The 20,105-nt window shown below is 40.3% G+C and overlaps 1 protein-coding gene across 3 annotated transcripts in view; it reads left to right on the top strand.

The window, feature by feature from the left end:
- slc39a11 (solute carrier family 39, member 11) overlaps positions 1-20,105 on the top strand; it is a 198,783-nt gene that overhangs the window by 145,140 nt on the left and 33,538 nt on the right. The gene's annotated exons all lie outside the window — the stretch shown is intronic.

Here is a 20,105-nt window from a genome sequence, read left to right as displayed (position 1 = left end):
CACACAGAGGTAGAGTGACTTCATTCTCTGCTCTGGACACCATTACTACAGTATATCTTTGCATAGCAGACAGTTTGCTGCTACATTAATGCTCTGAATGTTGCATACAGCTCCTCTTAAACTATGATGATTGTCAGGCAAATTCTGGAGTTAAAAAGAATTTCTTTTTTGTATGATTTAGAAGCAGATTCATCAGTGTTTATTTACAACATCAGGGACATCAGGGATAATGATATCCTCAGAAAGCCACATGGAATCCAGAAATATGTATACCATGTGTTCAGATTTGAGTGAGAATGACCCAGAGCAGTAAAAATTTTGATGCAAATTGCAGCAGTCGGATGCTAAAGTACCTTAAATTCCTCCATGACCTCAGTGTGCAATAGCTGACCACACTGGTGAGCCGGACAAATCAGGGAGACAAACTATAATAGCTAACATCCTGTTGTTTATAGAACACCAGCACGAACCTGTCCATTTCACCTCACACTGTTGCTTTTAACCAACAAAGCAAATTAATTCATGCGGAAAACTATAAACATTCATGGGCTTGCTGCTGTTTCAGCCATCTGTTTCATAATTACCAAATCTGCAATAATTTCAGAGGTCAGTTGGTAACTTTGCTAGTGCTGTATGAATTTAGAAATGGGCTGACTGTGTGTGTAGTAAAAAGTTTGAACTCACAGTTTTTGGCCAGTCACACTTCTTAAAAAAACATCACTCTATTCATGGCAGCTGAAAAACCATAAAAACATTGGTAGGCGACGTAGACACGCCATCAAAACCTTATTGTTAAAATGATGAGGTGCTCATATTTTTCTAGAGAGCACAGTAGCAGATACTATCATACAATTTGTAGAGAAAACCCAAGTTTCAGGTTTTAGCTTTCAGTAACACCCAAAGAAAGACACATACAATGCAAAAATACATTGTGCAATGAAAGTAAGTTGGACAGAATGTTCAGCTCCAGGGGCTTCAATTCTCTTTTAATCGGGACCTCAAACAGCTCTCACAGTATCAAATGTTCAATTTTACAAAAGTTAACCATCAACTTTAAAAAGAAGTCTCAATTGTTCCCATAAGAAATGTGTCAAAGTTTGTATTTCTGGAGTTATCCCAATTAAGTGCACCGTTTATTTTAGAATAAAGGGCAAATCATCTGTCCCCTTGCTTCTGATGTTTTTTAATATATATTTAGATATGTGAATGTCTGTATCTATCATCCGTCATCACTGAGAGCACAGGGTGTCCTGTCAACTCTGTCTACAGCTGATCTTCACATTCACTCCTTTGGTGGCACCATCTGTCTTTTTGGATTGGACATTTTCTCTCATTTTCTCCCAGTCTGTTTCTCTGGATGCCTGCACTGCTGACCTGCATTTTTTCATTATTCCATACAGAAAGTATTATATGTTATTTTGTTATTCAGTTTGTTCTGCTGTTAGCTCTCTAATGCTGCAATATATCCACCCAGCCATCCTTTTATGTAAATTTATTCTTCCTTTCATTTTAATAGTATTCTAAAGCACTACTTTGTGATGTAGCTATCTATCAATCTGTTTGACAACCCTGTCCATTCATACATACATCCATACAAATGAAACCCCGCCTACCAAAAGAAATGAAACTCTGCTCCTTATCTCCCCAACCACCCAACCAACAAACAAATCTGAAACCGCAAAAAGTCTAACCTTTAATTCCACCAACCAACCAAAACATTTACCCTAATTTCACCAACCAAACAAAGCTCTTACACTAATCCCACCAACTAAACAAAACTCCAACCCTAACCCCACAAACCAAACACAACTCTAAACATAATACCACCAACCAATTAAAACTATAACCCAAATCTCCCGAACCAAACAAAACTCTTGCCTGTATCCCACCAACCAACTGAAATAGAAAAACTCTAAACCTTAATCCCACCAACCAAATTCTAACCCTTATACCACCATCCAAACAAAACTACAACCCAAATTCCACCATCCAAACAAAACTATAACTCTAATCCCATCAGACAAACAAAACTCTCAACCAAAATCCCACCAACTGAAATAACAAAACTCGAAACCTTGCCCCACCAACCACAGACGCTAAAGTCTGACCCTAATCCCAACAACCAAACAAAACCCTAACCCTTATCCTAACAACCAAACTAAACTATAATCTGAATCCCTCCAACCAACCAAAATAACAAAACTTTAACTCTTAATCCCACCAACTAACCGAAATAACAAAACTCTTACCCTTAATCCCACCTACCCAACAAAACTCTTACCCGAATCTCACCAACCAACTGAAATAACAACACCCAAACCCTCATCCCACCAACTACAGAAGCTAAATTCTGACCCTAATCCCACCAAACAAAAAGAAACAAAACTCTTACCCTAATCCCACCCACCAACCATAATACTAAAAAACATTTCAAGTAATAACAGACACCTTGGCATTTCATTGTAGAAAAAGCACAGGTGTAGCTAATAACATCATTCGTGTTTCAGTTAGGGGTGCCAGTAATCCATATCAGTGAGCGAGCATACACTAAGGGGCACACCTGAATGGAGTGCATCCATTATTAATGTAACAAGCTACACCTGTGTTTGCCAAGTGAACATGTACAGTGTCTAATTAGCCTCATGTGGAGAAGCAGACTAGCAGAATGGCTTCACTGTGGAGGATTTCCCGAATACTTTACTCAAGAGGTGTTTTTCCCTCATGTGCTACTAAATGAGATGAGCGCCAGCAGATATTGTGTTTTAATTGCATAAATCTGACTTGGTCATGCCCATTTTCAGCCGTGACTTTACAAAATGAGTTCACTAAATTAATTGCAAACTTAAATTGAGAGGGTGAACTTTCAAATTGAATGTAATGGCTTGAAAGTCAATGTGATTATTACTGATTTTACTGTTTTCAGACTTGGGCATCAACAATACCATAAACTAATGACAGTTTAAGGATTTAAGACAGTAATTAAGAAGAGTAGAAATTCACATGCCTCCATTATATCGGTGTGTTTAGTTTGGACACCAAGATGGAGAAAATAGAACAATACATGACCCCCAAGTGAACAAATGGCCCTTTAGAAACAGCATAGACCAAGCTTTGTGCAGCTGCTGTTCCCTTCAGTGGATGGATGTAGGAGTGCTTTGTGTTCACAATAATTAGTACATATTCATGCCAGGCTGAAATAATTTGTTGGCACTGGCTTACTGGCTCTGTCATTGGACAGTTAATCAGTACAGTGAGTGAGTTTCCTTCGCTGGTATTTCTCTCTGCACAACCCTGAATATCAGTCTGAGGTCACTCCATTATATACAGTGCTGTATTTCTGGGCTGTGAGATTATGACCTTTGCTGACCTCTATACTATTAATTGTTTGCGTTGGTGATCTAGCAGTCACATCTTAAGACACAGTGGTGGAGAGCATCGACATTGAAAAATGGATAGTATTCTCCTACCTCAATGCCCACCTTTCTTTTTCCATTATCTCCCCTCTGTTTCCCTCAGTGTCCCTGGTCTGTCTTTGTTCTTCCCTCTCACACTGACCCACGCCGCTCCCCATTTCCTTGTCTCCCTCTATTTACCTCACTCTCTCCTGCCTTCACGCTGTCACGTAAATCCATCATTCTAACTCCTTCCCTAACTGCTATCCTTTTTCTTTAAATTTTATTAATGTCAGTTCAAATCCATCCGACCCCGTCTGTCTGTGGTCATTTTTGACTGACAGAATCTGCAGCAGCATTGCCCAGGCCATGTAAAGGACCATTAGCTTCTCTACTGCTGATAATGTCAGCAATCAGTGCCTTCCACTGCCTGACTAACCACAATAAATGGGGGTTGTCAAAAAACAATCCCGGAGTGATTCATTTCCCCCACATTATCCCTTTTACCTTCATATATTTCCATGCTAGCCTGCGCAGTGTTTAGTGTTCAGGTAGAGATTTTGTTTTACTGCAGTAAAACTTTTGACAGCGCCATCTTTTGAGTTTACAGAATCAGAACTGTGGACGAACGATGCAAACATTGCACTGGTTTGGACACTGTAGGTGAGAAGAGGTGGGAAATGACCTTAAACATGACACATGAGCCCTGGAGCTGCTCAGTGGCCAGCAGTAGACTGCTCTGATTACAGTGGGCAGCTCACAGGCAGCTGGCAGTGGGTGGTTGGGGTTACTGGCTGAAAGTGAAGTCATGACCGCAGCTGAAAGAGAGCAAGTGTGCTTTGTCAGTTATGACAAATTGAATAAACTGAGTTGTTGCCATGTATCAGGTATGCAGCAAGAAAAAGGCAGAAAAATATTACTACCAGCATTTCGTTTTTTGTGCTCTGATGATCTAGTAAATTGTTTGAAACGGGGTATGCTTACTAATGCAGCCATGTTTAAAACTGTTTAATTTACACATTTAGCAGTCACAGAGCAACATCATCATTTAGAGTTGTGCTTTAGGTCAAATATTAACCATCCTTTACTCTGGTCTGATCTTCACAAACTCTTGGGGAAAACATTCTGACTCTTTAGCTGCTAAATGCTTCATTATGTTCACAAGGTAGCTGTGAACATTGTCTGCAGTTGATGCTGGGTAGTTAGTGTACATTGGTTTAGGGCTTTTTGTTGTTAGTAACAGCTTCCTGCTACAGGTGGAAGAGAATGATGAGAGCAGTAAGACTGTAAAACCAAAACAATGAGCTTAAAGGATTACTTCACCCCCCAAATGACCACATGTAAATCAGATACTCACCCCGTGTTACATAGAATATGTAAAGTTTAGGTGGTTCTCACATGCCTCTGGTCCATCCATCCATCCATTTCCAAATGCTTATCTAAAGCCAGGTCGCAGTATTCCAGACACCCCTCTCCCCAGCAATGCTTACTAGCTCCTCCTGGGGGATCCTGAGGCATTTCCAGGCCAGACAAGATATGTAATACCTCTAGCGTGTCTGGGTCTGCCTAGGGGCCTCCTACCAGTTGGACGTGCTTGGAAGACCTCTTATGGGATGCGCCCGAAGGCATCCTAATCAGATGCCGAACCACCTCAACTTACCCCTTACCCTTACCCTTTCAACGCAAAGATGCAGCGGCTCTACTCTCAGCTCCCTCCAGATGTCCGAGTTCCTTATTCTATTTCTAAGGCTGAGCTCAGACACCCTTCGGAGGAAACTCATTTCAGCCACTTGCATCTGCAACCTCATTCTTTCGGTCATTACCATGACCATAGGTCACAGTTGGGACTTAGGTGGGCCTAAATCAAAAGCTTTGCCTTCTGGCTCCGCTCTCTCTTCACCGCGACAGTCCGGCACAGCGTCAGCATTACTGCAGATGCCGCGCCAAACCGCTGATCCATCTCATACTCCATTCTACCCTAACTCATGAACAATACCCTGTGATACTTGAAATCCTTCGCTTGGGGCAGTAACTCAATCCCAACCCGTAGGGGTGTTATCCTGCTGGAAGTAGCCATCAGAAGATGTGTACACTGTGGTCATAAAGGGATGGACATGGTCAGCAACAATACTGTGGCGTTTAAATGATGCTCAGTTAGTACTAAGGGGCCCAAAGTGTGCCAAGAAAATATCCCCCACACCATTACACCACTACCACCAGCCTGAACAGTTGATACAAGGCAGGATGGATCTGTGCTTTCATGTTCCAATTTTGGTGAGCCTGTGCGAATTGTAGCCTCAGTTTCCTGTTCTTAGCTGACATGTGGTCTTCTGCTGCTGTGGCCCATCTGCTTCATCTGCTGTGTTGTTGGTTCAGAGATGGTCTTCTGCATACCTTGGTTGTAAGGAGGAGGTTTTAGAGTTACTGTTGCCTTTCTATCATCTTGAACCAGTCTGGCCATTCTCCTCTGACATCTGGCATCAACAAGGCATTTTCTCCCAGAGAACTGCCGCTCACTGGATATTTTGTCTTGTTTGGACCATCCTCTGTAAACCCTAGAGATGGTTGTGTGTGAAAATCCCAGTAGACCAACAGTTTCTGAAATACTCAGACCAGCCTGACTGGCACCAACAACCATGCCACATCCAAAGTCATTTAAATCATCTTTCTTCCCCCCTATAACTTCATCAAGAATTGTCTCTGTTATTGTATTATTTCTTCAGCTGATGCATACAAAAAAAACAAAGTGTTCTTCGCAAATTCTGTGTAACACAGAATAGTAATTTATATACAGTATAAAGGGTCATTTGGGGGGTGAAGTTTTCCTTTCATATAGAGCTAAGGGGAGCGCAGGGATAATTCTCTGTTGGTTCTTGACTACAAACGACCCCTACTAGTCATTTGACCTATTATTCATATGAAAATATTGATTAGTGCAGCTTTAAAAGGATCTGCTGAGCTTTAATTGCACTTGGTCAGTTACCAACAAAGATAAGTGATAAGACAAAGAGACATGTCAGAGAATTAAAGTCATAATAATAATAATTAATGTCGGGGAATTTAATCAACAACATCATTTGGACTGGCAATATCAAGACATTATAGAAATTTGACCCACAAAAAAAGGTAAAAAGCTAAAAAGAGTCAGATTGCAATGAAAACAATATGAGTTGATCCCCCACCTTTGTCACACCACTGTCTGTTCTCAAGGAAGGTCACCTGAGCCATTTTCATTTTTCCAAGTCAATGTTCCTAGGTTGTCAGGGTAACTGTTGCCAATATGAGTGGCTGGCACAGCAGGATTCATTTGTAACTGCATATTAATGGTAATAAATCACTAACTATAACAATGTTTATTGTTTATTAGCAGAATGATTTTCCTATGGCTGCTGAGGCGGCTGTTGCTAATGAGTACCCAAGGTGATGACAGACAACAGGTGGGAATTGAGGCTGTGTGAGAGATGTGTTAAGTAGGCTTGTGTTAGTGTGAGATACACATACACGCATGTGACGCAGTGCAGGATGGCAGATGAACACCCTGTAACCAACATTTGCAGATTTATTTATTTTTTGTCCAATAGCTAAACAAGCTAAAATAGATGTAATCATCCAAATGGTTGCTCAATTTCAGAATCTGTCCACTGTGTTCTTGTGTGCATGCAAAAGCAAAATGCATTAGACAAAGTTGGAAGCACACTTATCTCCTTACACACATTTATCTAACATATCATTATTTGCTGCAGCATTTCGATTTCCCATGACTTGAACTAAGAGGCCCAGTTCAAACTCTGAAAAACATGTATTCTGGCTTATTTTCAAACTTGTTGGAAAATGTTTACACCGGCCCAACCCTATATGTGTCCTCATACACATCATACATAATGGTATTGCTTCAGTACTTTGTAACATACACACAAGACCAAAATAAGGGCACCTGTGAATGATTTTGACAAACGGAAACTGTTAATGCTTTATAACGCACTGTAACAACAATTTATAATTCCAGTCAGTGTTTTTGAAATAATGAAAGAAAGAAAAAATATTTTAAAAGAAAATTTCAACATTTAAAGGAAATACCAAGTGATGGTTTTACAGAAGAGTTATTTGCTTTAAGTCATTTTAGTGCTAAGCTAGTCTCTATATACAGACTCTACATTCAGTGAATGTAGAGTCTGTAGGCAAACCCCGGAGATCTTGCGTCCGGAAGAAGAGCGGAAGAGCCCTGGTTTCCGGTTGTAGGCTGTTTGTAGTCCGCGTGATATTGGCCCATCACGTTTGAGCTGGCTGCAGTTGTTGCCAGGTTAAACGCTCCGTGCGGTGAACTAACGAGGTGCAACATAATTGGCGTCACTGCAATCTCTGAATCCATCGCAATGGGTCAGCATATTTACTTATATATAAACGGAAGTCGGAAACGGAAATTCACCTCCTCCGCCCAAATCAAACCAGAATGCCAAAAAATCGGGGGTCTGCCCCCAGAGGCTGTATCGCCGTCTGCCGGAAGTCAGACGCTGAATACAGCCGATGGGTTCCGAGAATGATGCTAAGCTAACCAAAAGTGGCATTGATCTTCCAAGTCTACCTCTCAGTTGACATATTTCATATGATCTCAATTCTTCAAACCCCTTTTATACACATTTTTCAGCCAACTGTAAAGAACTCGTAACTATTTACAATCACTCAATAAAGCTTTATAACTAACTGAAATATGCAAAGTAGGCATTTACATGTATATCTAGTTGTGATGCGTTCTTGACACAGTATGCATCTTACATGATTGAGATGGAATTATAATATATGAAATATCTCATATACGGTGGAAACCTCTTAGCGATACGTCTGTCCAGGTCAAATTGATCACTATAAGTAGTGTTTGTATATTTATTATGTTAATATAAAGTAATGAAATACACAGTTTCACTATCTACTGAATTTTATTTAATGTTTGCAAATGGAGTGTGGCCGTATCTTTCCGGGCGCATTATGTGACAGGTATTATTAATCCATCTTACGAGGGCAGCTTCAACCACAGGTGCTTTCGCCATGCGCATTAGTTTTCTGTCTCCAACACTAGGAGCCCTGACAAGCAGCAAGAAGCTTCGAGGGCACACGCTATGTTTTTCATTGAGAGAGAATGACCTTCTGCCTGTCAGGATTTCAGTGTGCATGCAGCAGCAGCAGCCTCAGGTAGCCAGCTAGAAGCAGACAAGTTATTGCAAGGCAAAGTATCATGGGAGAAAAATAAATAAATAAATAAAAAATAGGATTACACTAAATTGTTTTTATGTATATTGTCATGTATAAAAAGAATTAACGCTGTCAGTGGACTACTTGATTACTATTAGCAAATTACTTGAATAGTATTTGTATAGGAAGGTTTCATCCCAAGCTACCTGATCACTCTAACTGTGGTTACAGTTTCCACTGTTAAACAAATAAGTTAGTGGAACTTATTTATTGGATTTGTAAGTTTAACAGAATTCCTTACATGTGGAATGTGTTACTTAGCCTTGGTGCTAGTGCTGTCATTGGTGTTGACAAAGGCAGAGTCACCGAGAGCGAGGACAGAGCTGTGTAGGTGAAGCGTGACACAGAAGACAATGAGGAGGAGGAGGAGGAGGAGGAGGGTGATTAATGAGAAGCAGTGGAGAGAAAAAATAAAGATATAGGGTCAGCAGGCCAGAGCCAAGGAGAGGGTTTTACTTGGGGGTTGTGGACGCAGAAATCACAATCAGCACGGACGGACAGAGGGACCGCAGGAGAGGGGAGAAGCATATCTGAGTGAGACTGCTGGGCTGTAAGGTAGAGATGTGAGACTGTCAGAGAGTGTGTGAGAGAGTGAGTGCGTGGGTGGAAGAGACAGAGAAATGGGTGAAAGAGAATGAAGGTGGAGGTAGATGTTGATAACAAAATGCTACGTAAAAAAACAAAAAACAAAAAATAAATAAATAAATAACTAGCAAGTTATAAAATATTCTATGGTGGTTTTTATTGTCAAGGAGAATTTGTGTGGGTTTTCCAAGGTCAGTCAGAGCCACTTTGAGACTTCCACCGTAGAACGCTAATCATCTCAATGAAGTGTTTCCACCCACCTGTCAATCAAAGTAACAGGCTACTCTGCTAAGTGTTTGGAGGAGACTGAAAAATATGCCCTAATGAGATGTGTGTGTGCAGTGGGTGTACCTCCTGTCTTCATTCAAGTGTGCAAGGCAATCCAAGCAGGACAGCTCCTCAAAGCTACCTTCACAGGCTAATCAAATTTCCTGTAAATCTAAGCTACCAACTGGGAAGCAGTGTTTACCTAAACCTCCTTGGGGTAATTAATTTAGGATGTGGGTGATTTATTTTTCCTGCTGTCTGCTCTAATATCTCCTTCCTGAAATGACAGACCACATTAATGTGTGTCAGCAGAGGCAGTAAACACCGTCTGGTTTCATGAAAATCTAAATTGTGAGTTATGGTCTTGTTCTTCCACTTCTTCCACTGAGACGTAGCAACTGCATAACAACAACACGTTCTTACTCTGGATAGTGGTGTCAAGTTTAAAAGCTGTAAAAGACAAGAACAACACAGTTGACTCTGCTATGTCCTGCCTTCAAATGCAGACTGGCCAATCATAAGCATAAGCAACACCTCTTTAGAACTTCTCAACCCACAAAACACAACACGCTCCCCCGCTGCACGCAATTGGATAGCACGATAGCCAATCAGAGCAAAAAACAAGGTGACATATTCATTGCACTAAGCCCCATTGGCTTGCCGACCAGTGGGGTTAACTGATATATTATGCTTTTGCCGTATCCTGTCGGCAAAACGGCAAAAATATCCTTCCTGAAAGCGAAGGTTTCTAGGGCAGTTTTCTGTTCCTCACTCAAGGAAAAAGATAAGTGTAGTTATAGCGTTTCTTCGAAAGCTAAATTGAATGGACGCGGTCCTTCGCCGGCTGCCATCTTGGCTGTTTACTTTTCGACTCCTATGGAGTCATCATGTCCTCATCATGTTACGCCCGCCCAGAGCCCGCCTCTGTCAGCTAGACTGATCTGATTGGTCCGATGGCGATTCACCGGGCTCTGCTTGTTGGGGCCAGATCCCCGTGCAGAGCAAATTCGAATTTGCTGGGGCGGGGACCTGGATTTCCAGGTTAGTTGTCCCCGGCAGATTTTAGAATCAGATACTAACAGAAACTATGTAGATAAAAACCAAAGTCCTGCTGCTTTCTGGTTGTTAACTAGCACACATTGTCCGAAAACACATTTCAAGTCACTCCTCTTTAAAACAGGCCAGTGGAACTAAACCCTAGAAAGTAAATTAAAAGACCTTCTGACCAAGCTGAGGAGGAACCAAACAAACAAGAAATTCCAATAACAATCCACCAAATCATTGGCAGAAGGACAAATACTGCACAGATCTAAACAAATACATGCTGCCTGTGCTAACAAAGTACACTGGCTTTGAGTAGTTAAACAGTGATGAGCCAACATACTTCACTATACCCAGCTCCATTTATGTTTGCCTCTCTGGAAAGGCTGGGAAAATAATCTTTCCTGCTGTATTGTGGGCAGTGACCAACTTTGAACTTCCAGGGACCAATCCTCAGCTTCCCCAACTTGATACTCAGCTGTATTCATACAAGCGATATAATTGCAATACAGTAAAGGGCAACAGTACAGGTCATCAGCCACCAATTGATGCACCCCTCTTCTGCTATGTCACCCAAAACCATCTGCCCTGAAGCAAAGAGCAATCTCATCCAAATGCTCCCCAAAGAAAGCGAACGTTCAATGAACCTTAATGATTCCCTAGCAAAGTGCCCTTTCTCCTCTGCTGTGGTCTACCACACTGAAGGAACAAAAATAAAGAACATGCAGAGAGGGCTTCCTGAGCAAGTAAGTGGCACAGCGGAAAGAAGCAGTTGAGAGCCAGGGCTTTGTTCCCACTCATGTACCTGCAACAACAACATCATCCATTCGCTAATCAGACCTGTCACTGAAATACAACAGCACACCCAGAAACTGCAGTGCTTGAAATCAGCAGTGGTGGTCATATAACCCCACTGCCAAAAATCCTTTCCCTGTCCTCTTGCAAACTACGGGGCCATCAAAGTCCTAAATAACCTGGAAAAACTATTTCAAAGAATTCTGCCAGATTTAAAGCTACAGAGACTTAAAGGAAGGGCTCGCAGCTGACAGAAGATGTACAGCAGGTTTCAGTAAAAATGAGAAACAAGGCCTAAACTTGAAGAATAAGGCCTGATGTATCTACTTCCTCTGCACCATAGGGCTCCATTGTTGTCCAAAAGTATTAAAACTCACATCAAGAAGCCAAACTGTTGCTGGTTTAAAACATATCTGAATGGTAGGAAATTTTATGTTAGCACTGGGGAACGCTCATCAAGAACCTATGAAATGGAATGTGGCATTCCCCAGGGCTCAATTTTAGGTCCTACACTTTTTAATCTCTATATGTTACCGTTAGGAGATGTCATCAGGAGACACAGCATTAACTTTCACAGCTATGCTGATGACACACAGCTTTACATGGCCGTGTCTCCTGATGACACAGGGCCAATTGATGCCCTTTTTAACTGCATTTTAGACGTCCAGTCCTGGATGGCAGACAACTTCTTGCAGCTCAACCAAGACAAAACCCAGGTCTTAGTCATCGGTACAGGTCCAGAGAGAGAGAAACTGGAGAACAAACTCCAGGCACTGTCTTTTAATCCCTGCAAATGAGTTAAAAATCTGGGTGTTACATTTGATTTTAATCTCAGTTTTGGATCACACATACGAGATGTTACCAAAACGGCTTTTTATCATCTTAAGAACATCTCCAGAGTGCGCCAGTTTCTCTCTCAAGCTAATGCAGAGACTCTTATCCATGCTTTTATTACCTGCAGAATTGATTATTGTAATGCCCTCCTCTCTGGTCTTCCTAAAAAGAATATCTCACAGCTTCAGCTGCTGCAAAATTCTGCTGCACGCATGCTGACGAAGACCAGAAGGAGAGCTCACATTACACCAATTTTAAAATCTCTGCATTGGCTACCTGTATCTTTTAGAATAGATTTTAAGGTTCTTTTATTAGTTTATAAATCTCTTAATGGTCTTGGTCCTTCTTATTTATCTGATTTGCTTTTACCATATGAGCCCAGTAGAGCCCTCAGGTCCTCAGGTAGTGGTCTTTTAATAGTTCCCAAAGTTAGAACCAAAACGTACGGTGAGGCATCATTTCATTACTATGGCCCCCATCTGTGGAACAGTCTACCTGAGGACCTGAGAGCAGCACCTACTGTTCATATTTTTAAAAGCAAACTAAAGACCTACCTTTTTAGTCTGGCTTTTAGCTGATTTTTTTTTTTTTTTTTTTTTGCTTTATTCTTTTAGCCTCTCTTTTAGTTTACTCTTTTAATCTTATGTATTTTACTCCACTTTAGTCTCAGAGTTACTATCCTATGTTTTAACACTTTGTTTATTTTCTTTTATTGTTTGGTTTTAAAACAGTTTTACTTTCCTATATCTTGTCATGGTTTTATCAGTTTAGTTTTAGCTCCTGTGTTTCCCCATTTTCGTTCAAGATAGCGTTTCCTCAGTCCTCTGTGGCTTCCTGCTGAGTCCTGACTTGTTTTTGTGTGTGTGTGTGTGTGTGAGGGGGGGGGGGGGGGGGGGGGGGTCTGTGTTAAATGTGGGCTGGGGGGTTGGTTGGGGGGTATTTGTATTTTATTTTGTACCCCCTGATCCTTTCCTGCTTGTGTTCTGTAATGTACAGCACTTTGTGATACATTTTATGTATGAAAAGTGCTCTATAAATAAAGTGATTGATTGATTGATAAAGAAGACATTTACTCGTCAGATTCATTTAAAAACAGCACTAGCAGAGCGCTAAATATTTGTTTTCCACTTAGGAATCAGCTTCAAAATCAGCAGGGGAGGGCACATAATAAAGAAGTGTTTGCCGCTTGCAGGTCTCTTTCTGTCTCCTCTACTCCGTTTCAGTACTGTGGACAGCACTGCTCTAGTAGTCTCATGTATCTCAGCCAGTAATTGTATAGATACATAAAGCTTAAAAAGAGGGGGGCACAAAGAACAACTGAGGGGTCTAAGCCCTCTTAAGACCCCACATGGCGCTGGACTCGGCGCTGAATGTTGTTTCATTACAATGTACACCGTGCTAATCCTGTAAATATCCACTAGTGCTCCAAATGTGCATTCATCCACATTGAAAATAATCCCTAACAAAAGCCCAAAGTTCCCTATGTTTGAGAAACGTTTCGTAAGTGTGTGAGAGTAAGACAGACAGAACAGGCTTCAGTAGCTGTCAATTCATATAATATTGACTTTCTCTAATGCAAACCACCATCGTAATGACAGTCCTCCTCAGTCTTAACCTGGCACGCTGTCTTGTCAGGTTTACGGTGTGTGGCTTTTATAATGTCTCATTATGTTTCAGTTTGCTCCAGTCTGTCTGTTTCGAATGTTTTTGTCCTTTTATTTAATGAGCAATTGTTCCACCAAATTTGTAAAGGTTTGGTGCACAACCATCTTATCTGATTACCTTGATTATGTGGTATAGATTTTTTGAACCTTGTCATGCATGTGCACCACTACATACATATGCATTCCCATACACCCCCCAAGTATTGTTTGTCTACTCTAATGCAACATTTGCCTCTGCTTATTTGTGTTTGCACACCTTCTCAGGCTCCATTCTGTATTTCTCTATTTATTTTTATTTCTAGGTGCAAAATTAGCTCTGTGCTAGCATCAGTAAACAAACAACCAGACACTCTGTAAAAATAATGATACAAATAAAATGAAGAATGAAAAAATAAGCCGTCACTAGAATAAAATGTTGGCATTGTACAAGCATGTTTTTGCAGGCCATGAATATGTTAAATTTGTATGTTTGATATATGTCATATCAACATTGCTAATGTGATGTAGTTAAGATTACATGTATTTGAGCTGAGTTTCTCATCAGGAAGAGATGGTGGATGATGTAACACTTTGGTGAAGCATCTGCCAAGCAGTAGACAGTAGTGTACCACTGTTCAAGACCAACAAAAGCAGGCATTTTTTAATGAGAGGTAGGGACATTTCTAGCTGTATTTGTAGCAACAAAAGGAGTATTTTTTAAGGAGAGGTAGTGACATTTCTATCCATGTTTGTAGCAACAAAAGAAGGTATATTTTAATGAGAGGTGGGGACATTTCAAGCCATGTTTCTAGTGACAAAAGTGACTATTTTATAATGAGTGGTAGGGACATTTCCAGCCCTTTTGTAGCAATTAAAGCGGGTATTTTTAATGAGTGGTAGTGACATTTCCAGCCCTGTTTGTAGCAACAAAAGTGGGTATTTTTTAATGAGAGGCAGGGACATTTCCAGCCATGTTTGTAGCGACAAAAGTTGGTTTTTTTTAACAGAAGTAGGGACATTTCTAGCCATGTTTGCTGTAACAAAAGTGAGAGAGATAGGGGCATTTTTTTTGCCTGTTTGTAGTGACAAAAGCAGGCATTATTTAATGAGAAAAAGGGACATTTCCAGTAGTTTTCATTGCGACAAAAGCTGGTATTTTTATAAGACATGTAGGGACATTTTTAGCTGTATTTGTAGCAACAGAAGCAGGTATTTTTAATGAGAGGTAGGGATAATTTACGCTGTTGTTCTAGGAAGAAAAGTGACTATTTTATAATGAGTGATAGGAACATTTCATGCCCTTTTGTGGCAATAAAAGCAGGTGTTTTTTAATGAAAGGTAGGGACATTTTCAGCCTGTTTGAACCAACAACAGCAGGTGTTTTTTAATGAGAGGTAGTGACATTTCCAGCTATGTTTTTACCGACAAAAGTGGGTATTTTTTAACGAGAGGAAGGGACATTTTTGGGCTCATTGTAGCAACAAAAGCAGGTAGTTTTTTATGAGAGATAGGGACATTGTTTGTAGCGACATAAGCAGGTATTTTTTTAACAAATTCGGGATATTTCCAGCCCTGTTTCTTTCAATCAAACTGTGTATTTTAAGCCAAAGCATGATTTTTGCCTAACCCTTACCAAGTGGTTTTTGTGCCAGACCAAACCATACGTTAACCAAGGCATTGTCACAATATAAACTTTAAACAATTGTAAAGTTTCAACCTATACGCCGCATATAAAATGTACAAATTTAACATGGTTTGCAGAAACATAGGCAATGCCAGTGTTTATTCAGGTGATTTGGTTGCAGGAAATTTATTTGGAGCTTACTTTATTTTCTCAGTGTTACTTCAGTTTTATGCTTGTCAGAAGATGTGTTTCATGCATACTTCCTTATTTGTTATTGGTGTGATATAAAATGGAACCTCAATACAGAGCAGACAGAACATACTGTCTGCATCTTTCGGACATCTGCGGCTCCATATTTTTACTTTGTCTTCACAGTAGAATAGAACAAAGTAATGCCGCCACTTTATCTGTTTTTTCAGTTGATCTGGACAGTGTGAGCATAAACATTGCAGGTTCTGGTTGGATAGAGAGGCAGATTTAGTGTAGTGTGAGTTAACACAACAGGTGAGATTTATAAAAATATGTATGTCTGTCAGCTTTAGGTGTCAGTCAAAACATTTTAAGACCTGACTTTCCAGCAGTTTGTCATTATTACCATAATTACCCAACTACGCAGCTGCTCTTTAAAAAATTATATTTGAATACTGAGTAACGTCAAGATGCTACTTGTGCATATAATAAATGTGACCTTTTTTTTTTTATCTTATCAGAACAAGGTTAATTTTAAGAAATTAAATTGACATTGTTGATGCAGCTCTGATTTTCCAGCCATGCGAATTGCCAAACCTGATTTCTATGTAATACAATAGACAGAACAGAGGGTGAAAGGGTCACCACAGCCACCCTGCAGTAATCATTATCTGTGAGAACGGTATGGGAACATGTCACTTTTTGAAGAGATCATGTCAGAGAGAAGTTCATATTAATTTCTGAGGCTTAAGTCAGTCTTTTATTTAAACCGACATCACTGGCCCTGGCACTCAGGGAGACTTAGTGAATAGTGCATCATTCAATATAGTATAATCCGATGTATCAACACCACTAAGTGAAAAATATAAATGACCACAAAGTTGAATCAATACTCCTGTGCCAGTCTCAAAACAAAGAGAACATTACAGGCTTCACAAAGGTAGTATTCATTGTAGCTCTTTGGTGCTGGATTGCATTATGATATTTATTTCATCATGAAAATATACATGTGTTTCTCAGCAACATTATATAATTATACATATGGTTTGTAACTTGTGTTTGTAGCTTGTAGCACATGCTCTTCGTAGTGTATGTACACATAGCCTTTTGTTATTGTTAAATGCTTCAGGAAGATCTGTTGGATAAAAATGGATGGAGGGCTTTTGGCCATTAAAAACATCCAGTGACTGAGGATGCACCATGAGCAAAAGTCTATATCATTTGACCTTTGCACGCCAAATAATTCCAATTTACTGCCACCTACACGGCAAAAAATGAGACACTTGGAATGCACTAATAGAGGTCAATTTCTTGTGTCTGGGAATGCATGTGAGAGAGAGAGAGAGAGAGAGAGAGAGAGAGAGAGACGAAAGGAAGGAAGGAAGGAAGGATGGGGAGGAGGAGAAAGAGATGGAAGCAGGTGGTGATTAGAATTGACAGGTTGCAGGGGGGTAAGAGGTAAAAATTATGGAGTCTGCAGAGTTACTACAGAGATGATTAAATGTTTAATTACAGTCTATTAATAAATGAATACATTCAAAAACAATTATAACTTTCATTAAATTTGCATTTAAATTATACTGTAAAAAGTAAAAAAAAGGAATAAAATACTAAAAATGTCATTAAATTTGCCGAGTAGAATAAATCCTTTTAGGGGGGCAATTACTGAGCTGTTAATTGTTACACAGTGCTGCTGCCCTCTCCAGTGACCAGGAACAAGCATGGGAATTGTATGGTATCACTGCCTAATGTACAAAATCTGTAGATGAAAGGCCAAAGGTGAGATTTAATATTTCATGTATTATTAAAGTGGCTATTATCAGTGTCTTTGTACTGACAATGGAGCACATTGTTAATTTTATGTGAGAGGTGTCGCTTGTAGTGACAGATCCCACAGAGAATTATCACCCGCCTTTGTAGTTCTCCTCAGCTTTACAGAGTTTTAAAGCATCTTTTGGGACATTGTTTTGGTTTTATGAAATTGTGCTGTTTTTTTTCCATCCTCATCACTCTTTTGGCGTCGGTTCCAGACACAGCAGACGGCTAATTTCAGAGAAAGTACTATAAAAATCTCACTACCTGCCCAGCACCAAAAAGCAGGCTGACAAAGTTGGCAGAGTGACTATGTTTACATGCACACAAATATTCCATTATTATTCCAAATATGACAATACTCTGAATTGGATGCGGATCATGTTAACAGCATATTCTGTGTAGATAGTCTGAATTAGGCCTTATTTCAAATGTATCATTTTCCGATGAAGACGTGGGAAATGCTAATATTATTCAGGTTTAAGGAGCATTCTTTGGACATGTATACAGCGCATTCAGAAAATGCATCTCAGCTGGGGTTTTTGTCGTAGTTTGCCACACATGGCCTCTCGCCTATTTACGATCAGCTCTGTGCGTTGATAAGCCCACATTTCTGGTCAGAAGGAAAAACATATTAACCATTATGGAGGGCTTTGATATCAGGTTTTTGGAAGAGCTTGGGAGAGCTACAAGGAAGGTGGTTAAAGGAATTAAAGAGAGAGGCTGTGTTTGCACAGTTGAACAAGTCCTACTCTATGACAAAATCCTCAACTTAAAAGGGGATAATACTAGTGTCAGTGTTGTGTTTACAGCTTGTTTCTGCTGCTCCCAAGTGGCCAGAAAGTATGTTATTGTAGGTTTGAATGCAGCAGTCAATTTACAGTTGCTTAAATGTATCAATTTATTAATGCAATCAGTGATCATCTTGGTGGCACACTCCAGGCTCCATTAAAGACGGGTGAAAAGTGGAAAAACATGATAAACCTTAGCTGTAGTGTGTTTAACATATTAGCTGCAAATCACTGACTTTACAATTAAAAGCAGCAAAAAGAAAACTCAGATTGGTTCATGTGAGCAAGTTGTAGTAACTTGTTGTACTGCAACAGAAATTTGTTAAATCCGTTGAACATTATTGGCATTTGCTGCAACCTGAATATGCTGGTATTTGGTTTTCCCATGGCATGAGAAGTGTATGAGATCATGAGGTTGCCCAAATTTTTCCCAGTGCATAAATTAATATCCTCTGCATTTCACCCTCTTCTATCTGCAGGCAGTCTCCTTTGGGAACACAACTGTTAAACATCAACACATTACACCATTTAGTCAGCTAAATGCCGTGGTGTTCATTACTCCTCTCAGGCTAAGGTTATCCATCACGTCCATTTGGTTGATGATTACTGACCGTTTTTTATGTCAAGCAAATTTAATATTAAATGTGAAACTTCCAGTGGGGGTTTATGCTAATTAGATTATCCCGGACCATTAGCTTTATTTCCATGACGCGAACAGAGATCACAATGCAGATAATTGGACAGATAGAGAGACAAAGCCAGGGCATTTTTTACATTAGATTAAAATCCTAGTAGTGTGTTCCTCAGGCTGCATTTATAGACTCGATGACACAAATCTTAATCAAGCTTGAGGCAGCCGGCAGACACATCTGCTCTACTCTGTAATAAACCTACTTGTCTTGTAAGTTTCTCTTTGATTCAAATATCTTGTGGGTAACTATTTGCTGAGTGCAATGCTTCATAGAAAGTTTTTATTGTGTGACAGATAATTGGAAGGCAAGTGCTTCAGTGCTGCTCGACTGACAAATTTGAGGGTCTTGTTTATGATAAGCATTTCAAAGAAGAGTCTTGATGTTGGGTTGAGTGTCTTTGTTGGGCTTTATTGGATGCACCTCTTGACATATTTGTTCTCAGCACCTTTTTGTAAATGCATCCAACTTGTGAAGTGTTCTCACTGAATACTAATGGGGTCTTCAGCAAAGTACTCCATAACTTTTAGCAACCTCTGTGTGAGTGGAGAGAGTAGTGAATGTTAGCTCCCACCCTCCCCTTGGGTAACTGAATGTCCACATTTAAAGACAGGTCCACAAACCTGCCGTCATGGCCTCTTCATAGCTGCATCTCTTGTTTTTCCAACCCACTTTAGATGAAACCACACTCACAAAAGCAGACTGCTGTACGTCAAGACCTGATAATTGGTTGCCAGCCTACTGCTGTGGCACGCAGCAAGTCAGGCACTCACTCAAAGAGGCATCTTATTGCTTGAGTTCATCTGTGGTTTTGAACACCAACCTTGCCAAAAAACACTGAGGAAATCAACTGCCTCTCATGCCTCTTTTTAGAAGTAGGATGTTGGGTTTTGATGCCCCTCTAACTCCTTTATGTGTCTGTGTGTCTGGTTTACATGTGTGTGCCTTCCCTGTGTTTATTTAATTTTACTAACAGTAGCTGGCTGCAGCTGTTAAAGGAAAACTATGCTGATTTTCAACCAGCTCTGTTATCACAGTGTGGGCAGTGTGTGCAGATGAACAGTGTTTGGCTCCCCCTGCTCCAGCGCCAGCAGCTCCCTGCTAATCGTCCAGCAAATGCCAAACACCATTAATCTGCACACACTCCAGTGACACAGAGCTGTTTGAAAATCAGCAACATGTCCCTTTAAATACCA

Source organism: Epinephelus lanceolatus, chromosome 21, assembly GCF_041903045.1.
Source record: "Epinephelus lanceolatus isolate andai-2023 chromosome 21, ASM4190304v1, whole genome shotgun sequence".
Taxonomy (NCBI): domain Eukaryota; kingdom Metazoa; phylum Chordata; class Actinopteri; order Perciformes; family Serranidae; genus Epinephelus; species Epinephelus lanceolatus.
The sequence above is the reverse complement of the archived record's forward strand: the minus strand, read 5'-3'. Positions and strand labels throughout refer to the sequence as shown.